Genomic DNA, 8,553 nt, shown 5'->3' with positions numbered 1-8,553 from the left:
AAATGGGTCCTGATGCAACAAAAGGTTGAGAAACACTGGGTTAGAGAACAGCTGAGATACTCTTTCTGCTGCTTGTGCTGAGTAATTAAATCTGACAGAACACTAAGAGGGATTGCTGTCTGAATATACAAACATAGTTTTTTTAAATTAATATTTGCAAGCAACAGCACCATATCACTAGACTTGGAGGTGTAGTTTGTTGTTTTCTTTTCCTGCTTGCTCAAGTTGTCCAGAATGAGCTATAGTCAGTAAATTCGTGCTGCAGACGGTAAACAGACAAATTACGTGCCTGCTTGCTTACTTCCCTGGCTTCTCTGTTGTTAGGATTACAGTTATCAGCTGACTAAGATGTTCAGTCATAAAAATGATGTTAACCAGTGAGTGAAAAGACTGGTCTCACATCTTGATTTAAAAAAAAAAAGAAAAAGACAAAACAAAGTCTTTGACCCTTTTTTAATTCTAACTTATTTTAGACTCTCTAAGGATCTTAGAGGTGTAAATGGCTGATTCCATTTTGTTTTGAGAACTAAATTCTGTTCTCCAGTAGGAGTTGCTGCTTTTAGGTGTGGACTGATTTAGCACTTGGAAAATTCATCTGAGGCCAGGGGGAGGAGTGGAAGGGTTGCCAGGGGCTGTGGGAGCTGCTTTCCCTTAACCCAAATGAGCCTGGCATCCTGGGCTGCATCCAGATGAGCGTGGACATTTGGTTCCCTGGGAACAAGCAGTGGTGGCACACCTTCTGCCGCCACTACTTGTCCCTGGGGAATGCCTGTGCCACATGTGCTTTGACACATGGTAAGTTACCTCAGGTGGGGTAAGGGAGGCTGGCCCAGCAGCCTTACTTGGGAGCCTCCTGGGGCTGCAGCAGTGGTGATTGTTGTGCGGAGCCTGGCTGGCAGCTGCAGCACAGCTCCGGGTGGCCCAGCTCTGCTTTTGGGTGGCATGTGCTCCCTGTGTGTGCTGCTCCTCTTTTTTTCGCAGGTTTTTTTAACCTCTGGATATCCAGGGGTCAGAAAAACTCATGGAAAAAAAAAGCAGAGCAGTGCACGCACAGGAGCATGCCTTTGCAATGCGGAGAATCCGAATGCAGAAGTGTTTGTGGCACCACATACCACATGGCCACACTTGTCTGGATGCCCCTGGACTACAGGGTCTAGCAGGGAGGTGAAATTGTTAATATGACTTTCAAGCCAGGGGTTGAAAAACCACAGAGATCTTGGGAAGCCCCTAAGGCATGCAGACCCCCAAGAACCATAAGTAGAGGGCCATACAGCCCCCTAACACCTGGCAACCACTCCACTCCCCCCTGGAAGGTATGTTCTGGGTACTCTACCACCCTCTTTTGGCATTTTGACAGCAGCGCGATCCCTAAAAGGTAAGTGTTCTACATAGGATGCTTAGCAGTGCGTGTGCAGACACTTCTGATCATGGACACTGTGAATCAGTTCCCAACCAGTACCATTCTTGGAACAGTTCAAGAGTTATATCTTTCCTCAACTTTTGGGTCTACACTTGCAAATCTTTACTCACATGAATAGTTAATAATTAAGGATTGACAGGACTCAATGGGATTGCTTACATTAATTAAACGCTGTTGGATCAGTGTCCAATCAAAATTGACTCTTGTATCTACCACATCTGCCTGTGTTTTAGGATGGAATATTTCATGTTCTGTGAATTATTCTTTTATCTGTAAAATGGAGAGAGTTCATCTTTGCTAGTCTGTGTCTGTCCTTGTATTTCTGTTTGCCTGTCATGTACTGCAGCAACTGTGAAAGAACATAACCACATAAAATTATGAATATAGATCAACATGGGGCACAGTCTGTTGGTGGGGGTGGATAATAGAGGTGCATGAAATGGGCCATATTCAATTTGGATTCAGCCCGATTCGGGGACGGTGATTTGTTTAGTTGATTTGGGTCACTGTCCCAATTCAATCTGGCCGAATCTGAAGATTTGATGCTGATTTGGAGAATCAGTGATTCAGCCATAGACACAGCTTTAAACGTTTTTTCTATGTACCTCGAGGTACCAGACATGGCTCGTGAATGCTGTGATGGTGGGGTGGATGGAGCATCCCACAGAAGCACAGGGTGGGGTCCTCCGCATGCTCAGTGGTGAACCCAGAAGTGAACCAGAAGTATTTCCAGTCCAATTCCAGGTCTCCTGCCAAGCACACAGGGGGCCCCCCTGTGCCTCCTCAGCTCAGCAATCAGCCGCAGGGGGACCCTAGGTGCCCCCCCAGACCCACAAGGCACCAGTCGCCAATCCAGGGAGGTGCGGAGTCTCCCCAGCATGCTCCCCGATGGACTCAGAAGTGGACCGGAAGTGCTTCTGGTCCACTTTTGTGTCTGCTGCCAAGTGCACTGGGGACCCCTCCCTCCCTGCGCTCCTGTGGGATGCTCCATCCGCCTCACCATCTCAGCATTCATGAGCTGCCTGGAACCTAGAGCTATGCATAAAACACATTTAAAGCTGTGTTTATGTCCAAATCTCCAAATCTTTCCAAAGCTCTCCAAATCAACTTGGAGGGTTCCAATTCGATTTGGAGATTAAAGGGTCTTCTGATTCGATTTGGGGCAAATCTCTGCCCAATCAAATCAGCAACTGAAGCTTTGTATAGCCCTAGTAGATAACATTTCTTGGACATGCTGCTATTTGCAAACCCACTCCTAATACAGAAGAAATCAAAAACTGCTGCCTGCCTTAACCTTCTGTGGATAGCATCCCAGATACTGGCTGTGGACAGATAGGATAGCAGGGCCCTTATAAGCTTGCTAACGAAAGGGAGAGTAGACGGTAGGGAGTACTCTAAGGCACTGAGGGATTATTTTTTGTTTTTCTAGGATTGATCTGCTTACTGTATTCTTTAAGGCAGGAAAAAGAAAGGATAAAGCATTAGTACTCTTAGTCTGAAGAGATCAGACTTCTTCATGACTTTGCCAAACAAGGCAGAGGCCATACTTGTAAATGGCAAGCCTTTGCTATAGCTTGAATGGGATGACTTTATGGAATGGAGAAAGGCTTATCTCAGACACGTTCATGGTTCTTGTATTATATCTACTGAGAAGCCCCCAGACTTCAGGAAAGGTTTGCAGAGCATGCTCATTCTGCTGTGAACTGCAACTCCTTGGAGCGATGTACTGATTTGCCAGCCTGACCAATTCATTACAGCAGCGGTTTTCAACCTGTGGTTTGCAGACTCCTGGGGCCCACAGACTATGTCAAAGGGGTCTTCAAAAAATTACTGTAATCAATCAAAAGTATATCAGTAACCACACCCATAATCCAACAACTCCATTCAAAATTTTTAGGGGTCTGCAAGTAAAAAAAAAAGGTTGAAAACCAAGGCACTGCAGCATGATTTAGTAGTGTTTTAAATAAAAAAGCAGTGATCTGGCTGAAATACAGATTTTGCATTTTTTGTTTTGATGCATTGCTGCATTTGATGTTCACCATGATCACTAGAGTTTCTGTCCATCTCTTCAGCTGGTGCAGAATATCTGAGAATCATATCAGCAGTGAGGTGGAAGGGAATGCTGGGAACCACTGTGTCAATGCTGCTAGCTATAGTGTGCTAACAGGGACTTATCAGATCTGCAGTGCCTCACTCAGCTGCTTGACTAATGTCTTTGAACACGTGTTAGAATCTGGTGGAATCTGTGAGTCTTAGGAGCTAAAACACATTTATAGTGATTAACTGAATGGAAATGATCTTTCTGGGGCAATGACTGGATGGCACTTTATGCTATGTCAACCTCTAGCCCAATGACATCATTTAAGGTGTGGCTGGCTATGTAGATGAGGCCAGAAGTAACTTGAAAGTTTCTAAAGCCAGTGAAAAGGATTTGCAATGAGTTTTTTTAATTGATATCTTGATTATAGTCAGCCATTGATTTATACTGAAACAAAGTGACTCCTGCCCAGGCAGGGGGTCGGATTTGAAGATCTACAAGGTCCCTTCCGACCCTACTTCTATGATCTCCCATTTTATTTCTTTGGTTTCAGTAAAGGAAGATTTGCTTACAAGAACTTTATTTCCAGTGGGATTTCACACACTGTTTTAGACACAAATCTGCAGGCTACAAAATGAGTTCCTTGGTTTGGCCAGAATTAAGTCCTCATAACTCATGCCCTTCATTAAACATCTGCTCTGAAGGACACGCCTGCAGGCTTGAAAAATAATTCTGCCTTGGCAGTACTTAGTTATTCTTCCATATATTAAAAAAATGTTTTTAAAAAGAATTATTAAAGATATTTTTACATCAATAGAGAAGCAGTAACAAAAATAATGTAACAGATTAGCAACTTTTAGGAGAAAGAATCATGATTCTATCTGATACCGTTGCTGCCATTTTATTTAAAAGTATTAGGACTGAGTATAGTATAATAGCAATGTGCTTTCATTGCATCAGAGTTTACTGGCATAGGCTAGGCAGTGCCCCTGACTCGGGAGGCACCAGTAACCCATGTGAGGATTTCAAGTGATGTTAGGCCCCAGAATGATAAATCCTAGCATGGATATTTCTCAGCCACTGCTCCCTGTGGAAAGAGAGAGGTAAATGGAACTGGTTTTCCCTGTCTCAAGATGATTAAAAGAAGAGAGGGAAATGATAAAGAGAGTGGCAGATCATGGTTGTCTTTGTTTTCCCAAAAGACAAAATATATGCATCGAAGACAGTTATATACACACACACACACACACACACACACACACACACACTTCTTAACATGATACTTCCCATTATAAATAACCACTTGATTTTCACAGGAAAGAATATATAACAACAAACAGAAAGAATATTATATTAATAATCAGTCCATATTATGAAAAGTTGGAGATCTTGTATTCTGGCCCACTCAGTGGAGAGAGAACCCTTCCTTGCTGTTTTTCTGAGATTCTGTCACCACAGCAGTGTCTCACTTTGTCAGAGAGCACCTGATGAAGAAGGCTGTCGTGTATGAGATCTTATGCCTCTTCAAATGAGCTAGTCAATAAGGTGCCACCCTGCCCTGCCTTCTGCCTTACTTCAAACTAACACAGCTAACTACTTCTCAGATTTCCTTCTCACAATGCTGCTACCCTTATACCCTTCAAAGTGGGTAAATATGTAAAGGCGAAGTTAACACTATTTCAGGGGTCAGCAACAATTTCGGGCAGAGTACCAAACCCCACAGACTTGACTCGTAAAATGCTGGCATGCCAGAGGATGGCATGGTGGAGGACGCGAGGGGCCCAATCCTCACTGTGGCAGTGCAGCCCTGTCCCCTTCCCCACTGTCCATTCGAGGCATGTGTGCACCTGCTGCTGGCAGTAAGCCTGGCCAGGGCTCCACAGACCCCGGTGCAGCTGCTTACAGCCTCCCTGCTACCTGCTGCAAGCAGCCTGGACTTTGTGGCAGGTGGTAGGGGCCTGCCCAGAGCCGGAGCCAGCTGTGATGTGCCAAGCAAAATTGCTTTACCTGCCATGCTCTTTGGCATACGTGCCTGGAGTTGCTGACCTCTGTCCTATTTAGAACTATATTAATCCCTGCCTGTCAATGCAGCTTTTCCCTTTCCACAAGTCCCAAAATGTTCTTGAACTGTTCTAGACAGTATTCTCTTCTTCACCATTGGAATTTTACATAATGAATGCCAGTATCCTCAGGCCTACCTAAATATGTATCCTGCTGACTCCTTCATCTCCACTGTACAATTCTGTTTACATCAAGTCCTACTCACTGTCCACTCTTGGAGCAATTAAGGACAACCCCCCCCGCCCAACAATTTACAAACATGAGATTTCAAGAATACTCAACATGAATATATATTCTTCAAATGCAAGTTACCATTTGGGAAAAATATATTGACAAACATATTCAACGTCAGCAAGAACATCTGTGAGCAACAGCACCAAGTATTGTTTTATCTATTGTCATTAAAAGAAGTGTTCTGAATGGCTCTTCCAGGCACTCACCATGTATATGCTTTTGAAATAAGAAACATCCTACTGCCAGAAGCTCTCTGCATATGGAAATTGTTGAAGTCAGTGGGAGGTTTGGGTATTTTCTGAAATATGCCCTTTCTTCTTTGTTCTGATGCATGAAAGTATGCCAGCTGGCATTGCTGTCTTCTGCAGTGCCACTTTTTTCCTGTTATGTTCACGTATGGATAAAATCTATGGGTTTTTTTCTGGCAATGTTTGTTATATATAACTTCTGTTCTATTGCAATAGCTTCTTTTAGATAACAGAAGGATTATATTTGTTTCATATTAACTCTTCTTAGAATACAGTCGCACATCATGCCTCATTTCATATCTGGTTTGCAGTGCTCATTCACTACAAAATTAATTCTTACTAAATGTCCTATGAAGAATAAAACTAAATTTGGTCCCTCAAGTTAGTGAGCCATAAAGGCTCCACCCTTTCTTCTTTGAGGGTGCTTTCATCTTGACAGTGGCTAATTAAAATATAGCTGCTGCTACAACACAAATAAAAAATAATACTGTAAAGGGAGCAATTAGGCTTGAGGAAACAATAGAGGAAAAATATGCTAATGCAGAGCTATTTCCTAGCTGACAGGAACCTTTAAAGGGCTTCATGACTCCACAGGGGTGTCTCAGAAACTCAGCCTGCAAAATCCCATTGTACCAAAGATTTTTGTACTCTTAACTCCAAAGCTAAAGGGATGCAGAGAAGAGACCCAACTAAAATGCAAACAGATGTTAGAGCTGCTCGACCCCTTTTTTCCACAATTTTATCTTGAAAAGGCCTCATATTACTTAATGATTAAATATTTTTAAATGTTTTGCTTTGATCAGTAAAAGGCAATCTTTCTTCCAATCAGGTCAGCCATCATCCACAGGCCTCCAGACCTGGCATAAACAAAGAGCTGTAGATACATTCCTTCTGGGAAGTAGACAATATACTGAGAGGGCTGAGACTCAGAATTAAGCACATTATTTTGCAATTTATGAAATGTTTCAAACCAAAACCCCAAATCCCCTGATCCTTTATGCGCAAAAGATAACCTTTGTCATCTCTTTATAGTATTTACCCAAGCGTAGCAGACAGAACCACCTACAAAACACAACACTGGTACAAGTTTAAAAAGCAGATATACTACTTAATCTGATCAACATGCATCCCAATATTAGTGAAAACAACCGAAGAAGAGCCTTCATGATAGCTGCCAGGGTAATCCACTTTGTTCTCTTGTTCTTGGGTCTCATCCCTTTTGAAGGATCGATGTTTGTAACTCCTTCACACATCAAAAGAAGAATAGACAAATTAGTGCTGGCAACAGCTAGTAGTTGCAGATGTAGAGAATTTTTTGTGATATAAAGAAGGGAATCTAAAGCTTTGATGCTTTTTCTTTAGCAAGTTGCTAGGGAGAGACGCTTATTACAGGGGATAAATAGTTTACTAAATCCCTGGAATTATCCACATGTGCTTTGTAATCTTATAAAATGGCAAGTACTCTGCAGATTATTTGCATTTTACACAGCTTTGTGGGTGAGTAAAATCCCTACCTCTATTTTCATGATGTACAAATGATTTCTCTTGCACATTACCTGTTTGCTGATAAAGTGCGACTAAGTTTTGTATGGATATCACGCAGTCAAAATACCATTTATGGTTTTGATTGTACAGTCCATTGCATTTTTGAAGAAGAAACTAACTGCCCACTTTCACTCCCTAAAGCTACATCCCTTTCTGTTCCATAGGCCTTTCCCTTTGTCGTTTTCTCTGCAGCTTGGAACATGAAACATTTTCAAGGACTGACCATTCTGTTATGTTCTTTTGACCAAGACTTGTTCTTTTCAAACTGTATGCTCAGTTTTACACATGAAATGTAAGAGTAATAAACAAAAGGTTTAACACATCAGAAAACATGCATTTCCTTTCTTATATAAATGTGATATGAGTCTAACAAGTGCAAGAATTCCTAATAGCACTATTATTATCTGATACATGCCCAAACTCTAACACAGGAATGAAGTTATTGTAATGTTCATTTATTTGGAACAGAACCATGGATTTTCAAACAAGGTCTCCCTCTGATTTAGTTACTGCACCACATCTTACCCACGTCAACTAAATTATCTCAGATGTCTTATATTTTTGAGCTGGATAGAAACATGCACATGGATTAGGAATAGGATTTGAAACATTTAACCTGTAGAGACCAAATTGTTATATATAGATGCTGCTGCCTGGGATTCACTTGCTGTGAACAACAGAGTACAAAGAATTCTACAAAACTGAAAGAGTTTCTCAGTGCATCTTCCTTTGGCACTTACCCACTTTTCCTTGTGGAATTTTTTCTGCTCTTTCACTCTTTTCTGCCTTCTTTTCTGTCACCTCATTGTTATTTCTCTGTACCCCTAGTTGAATGCACTTGAGTCCTTTTTTGGTGGTGGGGAGGGAGGTGTGTTTTTAAACTAACTGTTCCCAAATTATTCCCAAATATATATACTTACATTTTTGTATTTTCTACATTTACAGTGTAGCTGCTCATTTTCTTTACCTTCCTCTAAACACTTCTTTATTAAAAACAAATATATTCC

Source organism: Gavialis gangeticus, unplaced genomic scaffold (genome assembly GCF_001723915.1).
Source record: "Gavialis gangeticus isolate Ggan-Ray unplaced genomic scaffold, GavGan_comp1, whole genome shotgun sequence".
In the NCBI taxonomy this organism is placed as follows: Eukaryota; Metazoa; Chordata; order Crocodylia; family Gavialidae; genus Gavialis; species Gavialis gangeticus.
This window is presented reverse-complemented; position numbering follows the sequence as displayed.